The sequence below is a fragment of the Gossypium hirsutum genome, chromosome A13 (genome assembly GCF_007990345.1).
Source record: "Gossypium hirsutum isolate 1008001.06 chromosome A13, Gossypium_hirsutum_v2.1, whole genome shotgun sequence".
Taxonomy (NCBI): Eukaryota; Viridiplantae; Streptophyta; class Magnoliopsida; order Malvales; family Malvaceae; genus Gossypium; species Gossypium hirsutum.
Genome location: NC_053436.1, coordinates 35,792,151 through 35,807,718, shown reverse-complemented (window position 1 = coordinate 35,807,718; position 15,568 = coordinate 35,792,151). Strand labels below are relative to the sequence as shown.

The window sequence follows — 15,568 nt, the reverse complement described above, 5'->3', positions numbered from 1 at the left end:
TGATTTATTTCATACTGAATGGACTAATTTAATACATTTACCTTTTTTTTTTCCGAAGCAAAAACAACTGTTAAATCCTCTATGTAAAGTCAAAATAAATTATTCAAATGAAAACGAAGGAAAGAGCAGCCAGCAAGCGACGTCACATCTCACCTTCCAAGTTCCAACTCTTTCTTTCCATACATCCTCAGTTTCTCCTTTAATTATTATTATTTTTTGTTTTTAATTTTCAGATTTCTTTTTGTCTTATCAAAATCTGATCGAGGGCTTCGATCTCTCTCAAGATCTGCTGCCACTCTTGCCTTTCTCTTCCCGTAATTATACTCAGGTAACTTTTCTCTTTTGTGTTTCAAATTCTAAAACTGCCGCTAGAAATAACCTTTCTAGGCATTCTTTTATTCTATTTGAAAAAAGAATATTGATTTTATGCAGTTGATCTATTATTATTTTAGTTGGGAAGGTGCAGGCGCAGGCGGGGATGATAGAATGCAGTGTTTGTCATTCAAAAATAGCATCGCCCACTAGTAAAACCATTTCGAGGGCTTATGACAGGCACCGCAGCCATGTCTCCTCCAAACTCGTTTCCTCAATGTTCTTTTGGTCGGTGGGGACTGTGTTTTGGTCGGTTTTCAGGTCAGTTCATTTCTTGTAATCATCAAACCTAGACCGGCAATGTTGATCTGTGATTTCCTTGCATTCTAAATATATGTGTGTGTGTGTTATTGCAGCCTATGTTGGTTTATATGTCAAAGGTGGATGGGGGTTTCAAGTTTAGTCCCATTAGCGTTAACTTTCTCACTGAGGTGGCCAAAGTTATTTTCGCAATTACTATGCTCTTGTTCCAGGTACTTCTAGCATTTTATTAACCTTCAACTTTCGAATAGGAGGTGTTTTTTCACCCATATAGGTAAAATGGGGTTTAAGAACTCCACAAACAGGTTCATATGCCTGTCAAGTGTTCATTTAGCTATAAATAAATAAGTCAACATTGAAGGATTGAGTCAGCATATATAGTTTGTTAGACATATCACATTCAGCATGCAGATAAACCCTCTTGTGAAATTTTGAACTCTTTTACTAAGGATTGCTGCCATTTATTCTTTGTTTTTTCTGCTTTAATTATCATAAAGTTTGTGAGGCTTAGACCATTATCTCCTATTGAATCCCTATTCTTCACTAAATCAAGTTTGGTGTCTAGTGCATGACTCTTTTGTCCTTTTGGAGTTGTATTCTCAATTGAGTTTTGGTTTTAACTGTTGAATTTAAGGTTGATTTAGATTTGTTTTCTATACTAGGTTAGATAAGTCAAAGTAAACAGGAGGGGTCTGAAAGAGGGACGGGATTACAAAATTCGTCAACTATTTCTGTAAGCTCACAAATTCTCCTTGTATAAGACAATAGAAATTATATTTAGTGGGGACACTCCTGACATGCAGGAACAAATAGATTATGTTCGTTTCTAACCATTATCAGATGGTTTAGAGGTGTCAAGGACAGAGAGATCTGCTGCATTAGTTGTGGAAATTAGAGGGATTGCTAAGATAAAAATTGTTTGTGCTGATTGACGTACAGTGTTAGAAAAAGTTACTAAGCAGAGCCTGTATAAGATCAGTGTGCTTGCTATTAGCATTCAGTAGGAATAGGAACAGTTGCATTTCAAAGATTAGTGGAAGTCCAAGTCCATCAATTATATCTTATGAAATGTTCAGATTCTTTTTATTAAATCGTTTGTTAGATGTAACTGTTGTTCTTATTTAACTCTCTCTCTTTAAAGGCTCAACATAAGAAATTTGGTGAGAAATCTCTTCTTTCAATTTCTTCATTAGTGCAGGTAAGAAATTTACTTCCACAACTCTATGATTCTGATTCCAATTGTATCATTAGTTTTTGTATCACTAATTTCACTATTGATTCTCAGTAATATTAATAATCTTGATGGTTTTATGTTGTATCTCATTAAGCTTCTGATATAGAAGGAAACTACTCCAAGCTTGAGTTAAATATGTGTTGCAACAAGTGATTAGAACTTGTAGGCTACGCTGAAGACCAACGAGTGGGTTTATTAGTGGTTTAATGTTAATCTTTTAAGTTTCTTCTGATGAAATGGGATCACTTTGTATTGAGTGTTAAATTGTGTGACTGATTAAGAAACTGACTTAACCATACATGCTTTCTGGTAATACCAACATGGTTATTCATTGTGATCCTAGTTGATGCTTTTTAGATATTTTGGGTAAAAAATGTAGAGAAGTTAGAAGAATTCCAGTTGCCATGCTGAAAGTAGAGATGCAGCAGGTTGGTGAAATGTTTTTAATTTCACATAGATTTGGCTTCTTTATACGTTTTCTTGATCTTTTGCAGTAAATTTGGTGGGACACAGCACTATGCAGTGTTCAACTTTGATGAGACTAATGTTAGATGGGCCATCAATTTTGTTTTATCTTTCCATAGTGAAGTTATGTTCCTAGCCTTCTTTTATTTTTGAGTGGCTGTTTTTTTTATGCTTCACTTGTGCGTCTACTGGTGTGTGTATCTGTGTTATAGCTGAACCATAAAAAAGTTGTTCCTTTAATTTTCTTAATAGTTTATATAATTTGAACTCTATTCATATTATGGGTTTTCTGGCAAAAATGCTTCCAATTATGCATCCTTTTGGTTGAAAAAAATGTGTTTGGGTTGCATTCTATAAACTAAATATCTGTACTACTATTATCGTGGTATCACTTTGGTCTAGCAAAACCATCATTATGTGACATGAAGTCCTTTTGAAACTTTTAGTTCATTATTCTCCTTATCTAGACCGAATTGTTTTCTCAGAATCCACTTCTCTGAAATGATACGAACCATGGGAATTCATCGACAACATCTTTTTGACCTCAAGATGTCGTTCTCTTTGTTCTTAAAATTTTACGGGCTGCTCGAAATAATGTGCTTCTTGCAGTTCCAGCTCTGCTGTATGCTATTAATAATTACCTAAAGTTTGTCATGCAGGTGGTGTTTTCTTACTTATCTTTTCTGCTTCTTCTATGTCACCATAATAACAAAATTCTGTATAATTTTGAGAAATAGAATTTAACTATGCACTGTGTTTCTGTTAAACTATTTATCCACAACTAAAATAACTTATTAATATTCTTTGGCTTGTTTTTCTTAAAGTAGTTGATACGGGGTTGCGCGCGGACCAAGATCGAGTTGCCAAGTCACGAGAAACTCCTACGAAAACCCTAAACAATTAGATCTGAAACGAAACAGAAAATTAAAAGATTAGATTTTTGAATTTTCAGATCTGAAATAAAATCCCCAAATCAGCAAAGAATCAAATTGAGAATAGAAATAAGTGTTAGGGTTCTTGAAACCCTCAAGGAGATTGTGATTCTGCCCAATTGAACACCAAGATAGGTTTCCCCAAATTTCGACAATCTAATTTCACCCAAAAAGAGTATGGAAAAACCCTAGAAATTGGGGATTTTTGGGCTAATTCCTTAAGATAGAAAAAGGCTGGAAACACAATAAGAACAGAAAATAGATTAGATAATGATTCAGCACAAGTAGAAATAAAGAAAGAATTGACAGTAAGAAATTAAAAGATAAGTCCTAAGAAGCCTTGAAATCTCGAAAGATCTCACAACTCCCTTCAAACGGCTCTAATCTCCCCTCCAAAGAATATCAATGGCAAGAAGAAGGTTGAAGATGGCTCCCACAATCACAAGATTGTTAAAACAACTTCTAAAGAAAACTCAAGAGAAAAATCTTGGAGAAAACTCAAAGAAAATTCTGCTCTCAACAAATCTGAAATTTTAATAATAATGATAAGTGTTGAACAAGGTGGACATCCATGCCTTTAAATAGGCCTTATAACTAGTCCTAATCTAATTAGAAAACTAAAATAAAAAAACTCCTAATTATTTTAATATGGAAATTCGGTCAAAAGTCATTTTATCTGGGACTCTTGGACTGAATATTGACATAAAAATTTAAACTAAGTAAATAAATAAATAAATAAATAAAAATAAAAATAAAACTTTACAACTTGGGCCACTTTGACAATTTGGCCTGATTTTCAACTAAGTATGGATGGATTTCTTGATTGGGCTGGGAATTTGCTTATTGGGCCTCGCCTTCAAGAATTTGGGCTTTTGTGACTCGTATCATTCCCCCCTTCCTCAAAAAGATTCGTCCTCGAATCTGAAAAATCAAATGAACTCGACTTTCCTCTATCGAACGAGACTAATGGCAATTGAATCCACTGAAAAGAATAGCCATGAGATAGTAAATAGCAACGGAAACAAGCTTGTAGTCCAATCATAAGCATAACAGAACAGGTATAACGCATGTGAATGGACAGATTCAGATTACCATGCAAACAATCTAATTTACTCACCACTGCCTCGTCAAATATTTGAAACAAAGATGGACATGTTTTAAGGCATTCAGTCGTCTCACATTGTTCCCACAAACCATGAATAAATTGCGAGTAATAAATCAAATGGTAAACATAATCGTCACAAGTAGGTATTTGAAAAGATTTACATGGTTCACAGAGTTGCATAATCATACCATGCATTAATCGACGGTCTATAGATTCACTCACACATGCATTATCAAAAACAAGAATCTTTTTATCAACCATCAAAACAGATAGATCATCAATAAATAAAATAGGACAGTCAAGCACGTTTCGATCTAACTGTTCATCAACACGATCTTTATCACTATCCGAGGAGTACAAAAGTGTTTCAAAGGTTTCAAGCATCTTACCTCGATAAGCAAAAGAATAAGGGTCGATTTTACCTTTTTCATTTAAAACAAACCTTCGTTCATCGGGGGCATAGTGTAGTCGAATCTCCGTTGTTGAGTTAACCTTTGTCAAATGGAACTCAAACTTCATGTACAACCACATAAACTGTTTAAGGCAAGAATATAAATTGAAAACAAATTTGGCAAATTTCGTTACCTTATTCTCCAAAACAGTTTTGGACAAATTCAAGGATTTTACACAAGGTAAATCAAGAGAATAACAAATCACGCTTCTTTTCGTAATGACTTTATCAACCACAATCGAAGAGTAACAATTAATCGGATCAAAATGATGGGATCTTTTAAGAACTAAGTCACCAAAAGTTTTATCAATAATTTTCAAATCTGCACTGGACTCGGTTTCTAAAATTTCCTTACCTCGCTTACCTTCGGGATCATGTAGTGTGATTTCATCTTTGCTTAAGTTGATCGTATGAAAGCGTCTTTCATTTGAGAGGTATTGAAGTTGAAAGTTATCTTTCGATCTTTCGGGAACCTGAAAAGTAGCAACACAAGAAAAATTCATATCTTGGTTAGTGGAAACATTCCTCACTAGCCTTTCCTCGTCTTTTTCTTTTGTTTCTTTTTCTAACTCATTTTCTCTTCTTTCTTCAACTTCTTTTTCAATTTTCTTTTCTGTTTCACATTCCTTTTCACTCTCAATCTCTTTTTGCTCTTTTTCATTCTCTTTTTCTTTTTCCTCACTTGTTTTAACAGAATTTCTCAGTTTGATTTGGTCCTCATGGACTTGTTCCGGAGTGAGCGGCACTAAGGTAAGTTTCTTTCCTTGATGCTTGAAAGAATACCTATTGGTACGACCATCGTGAGTGACTTTTCGATCCAGTTGCCATGGTTCTCCTAGCAACAAATGGCAGGCTTGAATAGGCATTACGTCGCACACAACTTCGTCTTGATACTTACCGATAGAAAAGGCAATGCGCACTTGTTGAGTGACCCTAAATTGGCCTTCGTTGCTAAGCCCTTGTAGTTGATAAGGTTGTGGATGCTTGGTAGTGGTTAAGCAAAGCTTTTCCACCATCGTCGTGCTGGCTATGTTCGAGCAACTTTCACCATCAATAATAACTCTACAAAGCTTACCTTGTACATGGCAGCGAGTATGAAAGAGATGTTCTCGTTGCTGCTCGCTCCTTGGTTTTGCCAAAGATGATTGTCCACGATCATGAAAATCATCATCCATTCTAGTGACACGTCGAGGGCCGCGCCTTTGGGGTTGGTTATCCCTATCTTCCTTAATTGGATCTCGATATTGATGTTTTTGATTCACTCGTACCTCATTCAAAGTAGTATTCAATGCTTGAAGTGTAGCATTTATTTGTGTGATTGCAGCAGTATGTCCATCTAACTGTTGTTGGACTTTCATAAGTGCATCATTATTATCACCTTTAGACATCTTCAAAACCTGTAAAAAATAAACACTCAACACTCAAAAATAAAAGTTAGCAAACCTCACCATTAATCACTCAAAAAGAAAATTCAAATTCTCAATGAGGTCGAATTCAATCTTGTGAGTTCTTTATCAGAGTTTATATCAACCAATTAGAGAGTGTGAACCAAACTACCAAAGAATCCTAATTTGCACTAGGATGCCAAAAACTGACGAGACACCAATTGATTCGTGTTGCACCGAGGAAGAAGTTGTGCACACGTTTAAATCCTACTAACACAAGAAACAAGAAGGTGTTAGATAACGTAAAGGAAGAATAAAGGTAAACAAATGAAAACCTACAGCTAAGAATCAATAAAAATTGCTGAAAACAGAAAACCCGAAAAACTGCGGAGTAACTTGACAACTTCGTTCGAGGTGTTCCCGATCTCCAAAAATCACGAAATTAAATCTGGAGTGTCCTTATATATTTAATTTTTGATCTGGAAAATTTGGGCACCAAATTCAACCCGCTGAATATTTTTTTAATTTTTTATTGGATTTCGTCTTTTTTCAATTTTTTGACTTTTTCGACTTATATTTTTGCGGGAAATATTTTTGTATATTCAATAACAGTGCCAAAAATATGTATGTAAAATTTCAGATCAATCAGAAAACGTTTACCCACTCAAATGAATTTTTTTCGAAAATTTTTCTGGGTAAAACTGCTGTTTGTAATTTAAAAAATAGAGATCAGTTTAGAAATCAACCAAGAACACCCAAAACGCCCAAAATCTGATACCAAATGATACGGGGTTGCGCGCGGACCAAGATCGAGTTGCCAAGTCACGAGAAACTCCTACGAAAACCCTAAACAATTAGATCTGAAACGAAACAGAAAATTAAAAGATTAGATTTTTGAATTTTCAGATCTGAAATAAAATCCCCAAATCAGCAAAGAATCAAATTGAGAATAGAAATAAGTGTTAGGGTTCTTGAAACCCTCAAGGAGATTGTGATTCTGCCCAATTGAACACCAAGATAGGTTTCCCCAAATTTCGACAATCTAATTTCACCCAAAAAGAGTATGGAAAAACCCTAGAAATTGGGGATTTTTGGGCTAATTCCTTAAGATAGAAAAAGGCTGGAAACACAATAAGAACAGAAAATAGATTAGATAATGATTCAGCACAAGTAGAAATAAAGAAAGAATTGACAGTAAGAAATTAAAAGATAAGTCCTAAGAAGCCTTGAAATCTCGAAAGATCTCACAACTCCCTTCAAACGGCTCTAATCTCTCCTCCAAAGAATATCAATGGCAAGAAGAAGGTTGAAGATGGCTCCCACAATCACAAGATTGTTAAAACAACTTCTAAAGAAAACTCAAGAGAAAAATCTTGGAGAAAACTCAAAGAAAATTCTGCTCTCAACAAATTTGAAATTTTAATAATAATGATAAGTGTTGAACAAGGTGGACAGCCATGCCTTTAAATAGGCCTTATAACTAGTCCTAATCTAATTAGAAAACTAAAATAAAAAAAACTCCTAATTATTTTAATATGGAAATTCGGTCAAAAGTCATTTTATCTGGGACTCTTGGACTGAATATTGACATAAAAATTTAAACTAAGTAAATAAATAAATAAATAAATAAAAATAAAAATAAAACTTTACAACTTGGGCCACTTTGACAATTTGGCCTGATTTTCAACTAAGTATGGATGGATTTCTTGATTGGGCTGGGAATTTGCTTATTGGGCCTCGCCTTCAAGAATTTGGGCTTTTGTGACTCGTATCAGTAGTAGTTTTCTAATAATTATGCTGTTATTCCTTTGCGGCTTTATTTCAATCCTGCAACTGTGAAGATGCTTAGCAACCTGAAGGTAGAATAATACATATTGTTTAATGATTACTTAAATAGCATAGTTTCTAACCAATCTCCTTTTCGCTCTAACAAAATGTATTTTGGGATAGTTTATGATCATTTCCTTTTGCTCGCTCATCACATGGTAATTACCACCACAATCAATGAGTGATGGATCCTAAATAATATTTTTTTATGACTCATTTTATCTAGAAGTGAAAACTAACTTTATACTGCTGTCCTCCATGGAAAAAAAATAAGTACTATGCACATGATCTTACTGTTTCTTTTGGTTTTTCTGTGAGAATTCTCAGTGAATCTATTTCAGTGCCATCCAACATATGCAGGTTTTGGTAATTGCTGTCTTGTTAAAGATGATCATGAAACAACGGTTTTCTATCATTCAGGTTTGTTTGAACAGAATGATTTTTTTCATTGCACTGCATCTCAGCCAATTATCCAAAAACTGAAAGCAAATATGTGGGTCTTTGGAATAATTAATTGGTTTTAGTTTATCCATGTTGCACATGTGGTGCTGATACATGTTTGTAATAGTGGGAGGCTCTTGCTTTGTTGCTTATTGGAATTAGCATAAACCAGTTGCAGTCTTTACCAGAGGGTACTACTTCATTTGGTCTAATGGTTGCAACTGGCGCATACTTGTGTACACTAATTTTCGTAAGTTATTAAAACAATTGCTTCACTTAATCGATATGGTGACAGTTTGAACTGTTTCTATTACGAAGGATTATATCTTGCAATGATGTTATTCATACAGTAGGACTTTTGAGATGCATATTTTTTTTGCCCTTTGTTCATAAATATAGAAAATTAGAAATTGCTTATTTACATATTATAGTTTAGCTTAACACAGCTTAAACAGTTATTTTGCAATGAACTAGTGGGGCGTTTGAAAGTTGCAACATGTAATATACTAATAATGTGTTTGGGAGAGGACTTTTTGGTTATCTATCAAAGTTAAAATAGTAACGAAATTAAGGATGAGTAAGGTAAATTTTATGATTTGTTAAGTTAAAACTATATTAAATGGTTGATTTAGACCTTTGGTCTTTTGAAAAAATTAATGTTAGATGTGAATTAGAAAAGATAAAAAACTAACTTTAGTTATAATATAAACAGGGCTTTCACACTATTTGTTAACCATTGCACTTTCTTAGCTGTTACTTTGACCAAATTTGTAAATTAATCAAAACTCTCCATTATTACAACTACTTGACTATCTCTTAGAAATTATACAATAATTATTCCAGCTATTTAGGTTTGAGCTTGAGTAAATTGACTAATAAATTCTCATAATTTACTATGCAGCCTTTCAAAATCATCTATCTAAATATATATCTAGTTAAGATCTTGATGCTAGAGTTGATCAAATCAAGTTACTAGCATAGTTGAATACTATGTTGGTTTCATAAAGATCCCTACTCCTTAGTAATTTTAATATGTCAATAGAAAAAAAAAACGAATAGAAATAGAATCAATTGATAGTTCATATTTGACAAACTTACTTTTTTGGGTTGGGATTTTAGAGTCAATTGATAGTTTAGGATAATAGGATTTCAGGACCAAAAATGATGTTTTACAGACATAAGTTCAAAAATGGCTGGTAATAAATAAATATAGGAAGTGCTATAGCACGGTAAAAACAACTAGTGAAGAAAACCTACATATGGCCCAAAAGACTATGAAAACACAAACTGCGAAGAATAATGATGAAGGGTGAACTGTTGAGCATTGGCCTGCAATGCAACATGTGACTAGTAGCAGAAACAGTAGCTGCTCACCAGGCAGACATGCAATGGAGCAAAATCGAGTGCAGTAGATAGTTTAGTTCATTTTGTTCCTATGTAGCCTTAGCTAGTTACTTTGTAATTTGCTCACAAAGTTAGTAGGATTAGTTTTTGATTTGTACTTAATGTAATAGCTGAAATGTCAGCTTACTTTTACTTGTAATTTAAAGATTGTCTTTGCTTTGTATTGGTGGGAGCAATTACAATTGTTAGGTAGCTGTCAAATTGGTATGTAACTCATATATTTTTGAATTTTAATCAATGAAAAAGTTGTTGTCATCCAGTTATCATCTTGTTCAAACTGTTTCTTTTGATTTTGCTTCGGTTCTCTTTTGCTTTTGTTTTGTTTTAGCTTTGTATTGCTACAATTGTTCTAACAAATGGTAATCAGAGCCTAAGTCTTTGAGGGCCTCTGTTTGTTGGTTGTTTCATTTGAGAAAACAAATGCACGAGAAGCAAGAGTTTGAGGCTGTTAAGTTTGTTTCATCAGAATGAGTTTCACACCACCTCTACCTCCAGTATTTGCTGGTGAGAACTACCACATTTGGGTAGTCAAGATGGAGGCATACCTTCAAGCACAAGATTTGTGGAGTGTATTTGAAAATGATGTCGAACCACCTCCATTGAGGGCTAATCTCACGATTGCTCAAATGAGACAGCATGCTGAGGAGAGTACAAAGAAGCACAAAGCCTTGGCTTGCTTACAGAATGGAGTGTTTGATGTAATCTTCACTCGAATCATGGCTTGCAACACACCCAAGGAAGCATGGGAGAGGCTGAAGGAGGAGTTCATGAGTTCTGACAAAACAAGGCAGCAACAGTTGATCAACTTGAGGAGAGATTTTAAAACTTGAAGATGAAAGAGTCTGAGACTATAAAGCAATACTCAGACAGGATTATGGCCACTGTCAACAGCATAAGGCTCCTTGGAGAAGACTTCAGTGAAAACAGAGTTGTTGAGAAGGTTATCACCACCCTTTCAGGTAAGTTTGAGTCAAAGATTTCATCACTTAAGGACTCGAGAGATTTGTCAGCCATTTCATTGTCTGAGCTGATAAACTCCTCGTATGCTCTTGAGCAGAGAAGGGCCAATAGGCAGGAAGAGCACTTTGAAGGAGCCTTCCAAGCAAAGGCCAAAGAAGGCTCAAGTTCAAGCCAGAAAGGAAAGAAACCTTGGCTCGATAAAAGGGAGAAACCAAAGAGGGATGCAGACAAGAAAAGGTTTCCACCATGTATCCACTGCAAGAAGACCACACATTTGGAGAAATACTGTTGGTATAGGCCAGATATCTAGTGTAGAAGCTGCAAGTAGCTTGGCCATGTTGAGAAAGTGTGCAAGAACAAAGGGAAAGCTCAATGTCAGCAACATATGCAAGCTCAAGCTGCTGAACACTCTCAAGCTGAGGAGGAGCATGTTTTCACAGCCTCCTGCTTTGCATCCTCAAGCAAAGTCAGGTGTGATTGGCTAGTGGATAGTGGCTGCACACACTATATGGCAGCTGATGAAAAGCTGTTCAAGGACCTCGATAGGACCTTTGTTTCTAATATCAGAATTGGCAATGAGAGCATGATTGAAGCCAAAGGCAGAGGCAATATGGTGATCAACATTGGTTCAGGTAACAAAGTTATTTCAGATGTGCTCTTTGTACTTGATATTGATCAGAATTTATTAAGTGTTGGTCAATTAGTTGAAAAAGGGTATTCACTAATTTTTGAGAATGGTGCTTGTGTTGTTAAGGACACATATGGTCATGAGTTGATCTCAGTAACAATGACTGACAAGTGTTTCATGCTTAACATGAATCAACTTGAAAAGAAGGCTTACACTAGCCTTGTTGATAATGCTGGCCTTTGGCATAGGAGATTAGGCCATGTCAATTATAGATCACCTGATCTGTTACATAAAATGAATATGGTGGATGATATGTCAAGAGTTGAAGTAAAAGACACAGTGTGGGAAGTTTGCCAACTTGGTAAAGAAGCCAGATTGCCTTTTCCAGTAAACCAGGCATGGAGAGCTCGAGAAAGACTTGAGCTTGTGCACTCTAATGTTTGTGGACCAATAAAGTCACCTTCTTTGAATGACCGCAAGTACTTTGTGCTGTTCATAGATGATCTGACTAGATTTTGCTGGGTTTACTTCTTGAAACAGAAGTCTGAGATGTTTGATGCCTTTAGCAGATTTAAAGCACTAGTAGAGAACCAGTCAGGTTGCAAGATCAAAGCCTTGAGAACTGACAATGGTAGTGAGTATTTATCTGAAATATTTCAGAAATTGTGTGAAGAATTTGGTATTCATCATCAACTCACAAATGTCTATACTCAACAAAATGGAGTATGTGAAAGAAATAATAGAACAGTGTTGAACATGGCCAGATGCTTGCTGTTCCAAAGCAAGCTACCAAGCAATTTTTGGGCTGAAGCAGTCAATACTTCAGTATATCTTCTCAACAAGCTACCAATTCATGCTGTTAAGGATAAATCCCCCTTTGAAGTCTGGCATGGACTCAAGCCATCTGTTCACACCTCAAAGTGTTTGGCTGTGTCTGCTATGCTCACATCCCTGCTGAGAAAAGAAACAAGCTTGAACAAAGGGCTATTCCAGGAATTTTTGTTGGCTACAGCAGTACTAAAAAGGGTTACAGGGTATTTGATCCTTCAACAAAGAGAATTTTAGTGAGTAGGGATGTCAAGTTTGATGAAGAGAAGATTTGGAATTGGAGTGAAGCAGATGCAAGGCTGATTGATGAAGATCAACTTGACAGAAACCTGGAACCAGTTAAAGATGAGCCAAGTAATGAAGACTTTGATGATGCTCCTGTGAGAGGCACCAGAACTATTGCTGACATCTACCAAAGATGTGATGTTGCAATAGTGGAACCTTCAGATTTTGAAGAAGCTGCAAGGGACAAACATTGGAAGAAGGCCATGGAAGCTGAATTGGAAATGATCCATAAGAATGAGACATGGGAATTAATGGATAGACCAGATCACAAGAAGGTAATTGGTGTCAAGTGGGTTTTTAGAACCAAATATAATGCTGATGGCTCTCTAAACAAGCACAAGGCAAGGCTTGTGGTGAAGGGCAGTCAGCAATATGAAAATGATTTTATGGAGACTTTTGCACCAGTAGTAAGACTTGATACAATCAAGCTGCTGTTTGCCTTAGCTGCACAGAAACATTGGAAAGTTCACCAGTTAGATGTTAAGTCAACATTTCTTAATGGCTTTCTCAAGGAGGAGATTTTTATCGAGCAACCAGAAGGTTTTAAGGTCCTAGGACAAAAGGAAAAGGTTTATAGGCTGAAGAAGGCCTTGTATGGCCTGAAATAGGTGCCAATAACCTAGTATGACAGGATAGATACTTAACTGTCTAGGCTCGAATTTGAAAAGAGTGTTAGTGAAGCCACACTCTATGTGAAGAGATCAGAAGGTGAAACTTTATTGATTGTGTCACTCTATGTAGATGATATACTTGTGACTGGAAACAAAGATGAATTGATCAATGAATTCAAAGAGCAAATGCTGGAAATATTTGAGATGACAGACTTGGGAGTCATGACATACTTCCTTGGCATGGAAGTAAACCAATCTGATCAAGGCATTTTTATCAGCCAACAAGCCTTTGCATTGAAGATTGTCAATAGATTCTGATGGCTAATTATAAATCAGTCAACACACCAGTGGCACAAGGGGAGAAGATGTCCAGGAATGAAAGTGAAGAAAGGGTTGATGAAAAAGAATATCGAAGTCTAGTAGGTTGCTTGCTTTACTTAACGGCAACTAGGCCTGATATTATGTTTGGTGTTAGTCTCTTGTCAAGGTTTATGCACTGCTGTAATGTGACTCACTTCAAAGTAGCTAAAAGAATCCTTAGATATGTCAAAGGAACATTGAACTTAAGGAAGAGAATGAGCTTAAGCTAACTGGATACTCAGATGGTGACTGGGCTGGCTTTTTTTATGACATGAAGAGCACCTCTGGCTATTTCTTTACCCTTGGCTCAGGAGTTTTCTATTGGAGCTCAGAGAAGCAACAAACTATTTGTCAATCCACAGCTGAAGCAGAGTACATTGCAGCCACTGCAGCAGTGAATCAAGCCATTTGGCTTAGAAAATTGCTAAGTGATCTAAATGAAGAACAACTTGAACCTACTGAAATCAAAGTTGACAATCAATCAGCAGTAGCAATAGCCAAGAATCCAGTTTTTCATGGCAAGACCAAGCATTTTAAGATTAAGTTTCACATTTTTCGAGAGGCTGAGCAATCAAGAGAAATCAGCCTTGTTCATTGCAGCTCACAAGACCAATTGGCTGACATTTTGACTAAGCCACTTGGTGCAGCAAGGCTTGAGGTCTTAAGAAGTAAGATTGGTGTATGTTGCATACAGTCCAAGGAGAAGTGTTGAGTATTGGCCTGCAATACAACATGTGACTAGTAGCAGAAACAACAGTTGCTTACCAGGCAGACATGCAATGGAGCAGAACCGAGTGCAGTTGATAGTTTAGTTCATTTTGTTCCTATGTAACCTTAGCTAGTTACTTTATAATGTGCTCACAAAGTTAGTAGGATTAGTTTTTGATTTGTACTTGATGTAATAGCTGAAATGTCATCTTACTTTTACTTGTAATTCAAAGATTGTCTTTGCTTTGTATTAGTGGGAGCAGTTACAATTATTATGTAACTGTCAAATTGGTATATAACTCATATATTTTTGAATTTTAATCAATGAAAAAGTTGTTGTCATCCACTTATCATCTTGTTCAAACTCTTTCTTTTGATTTTGCTTCGGTTCTCTTTTGCTTTTGTTTTGTTTTAGCTTTGTATTGCTGCCATTGTTCCAACATGAACTATTGTGCTAATTGTGCCCCTCTCACAAAGACACTACTATATCATAGTGTTAACAATCTTTAGTTATATGTATAACATTAATGCATCTATTATGCTAGAGATTGTGACTCAATGAAACTTAACTCTATGACATTAATACAGGTTACTGTTCCATCCCTAGCATCTGTCTTTAATGAATATGCTTTAAAGAGCCAGTTTGAGACAAGCATTTACCATTAGGTGGGTTTATAATGATATTATTGTGTTCTGGACTTTAGAATTGATTCTTAATGAGGGAAAGAAAAATAAAAACTCTCCAAGTGGTCAACAAGGAATTTTTTGACCATTAGTCTGAAAACTCCATTAATTTGTGGTTGCTTTTTGTATTCCACAGAACTTGTTTCTTTATGGATGTGGTGCCATTTTTAATTTCCTAGGCATTCTTGGAACTGCAATTTTTAAAGGTAGGAAGTCTAAGCTTGGAATTTACTGTTGCTGCTTGGAGGCCTGATGCTGCTGATAAGCTCTGAATATTTGAAAGAAATTATGATGATTATCAACTGAGCTTCATTGATCACATTTTGAAAGTTTTCAAGAGAGAATTTAATAAAACTATTCTGTCTTTTATTAACTAAACAGCTGAATTTAAATAGAGAAAAGAGTCATAATCTAATTGAGAAAGTAATTTTCTTATTCTATTAAACTACTAAAAGATTAGGAAAATAATTCCCTTTTTCTAATAAACTACTAAAAGATTAAAAAAAATATTATAGAATATCTCAAATATTTTTTCTAAGATTTATCTACTTAAATAAGATTTATCTACTTAAATAAGATTTATCTACCTAAATAACTTTAAAATATATCTCAAAATATATGGGTTTC

General features: G+C 35.3%; 1 pseudogene; it reads left to right on the top strand.

The window, feature by feature from the left end:
• Positions 1-436: 436 nt before the first annotated feature.
• On the top strand, positions 437-15,194 carry LOC107963144 (CMP-sialic acid transporter 3-like; annotated as a pseudogene).
• Positions 15,195-15,568: the final 374 nt, after the last annotated feature.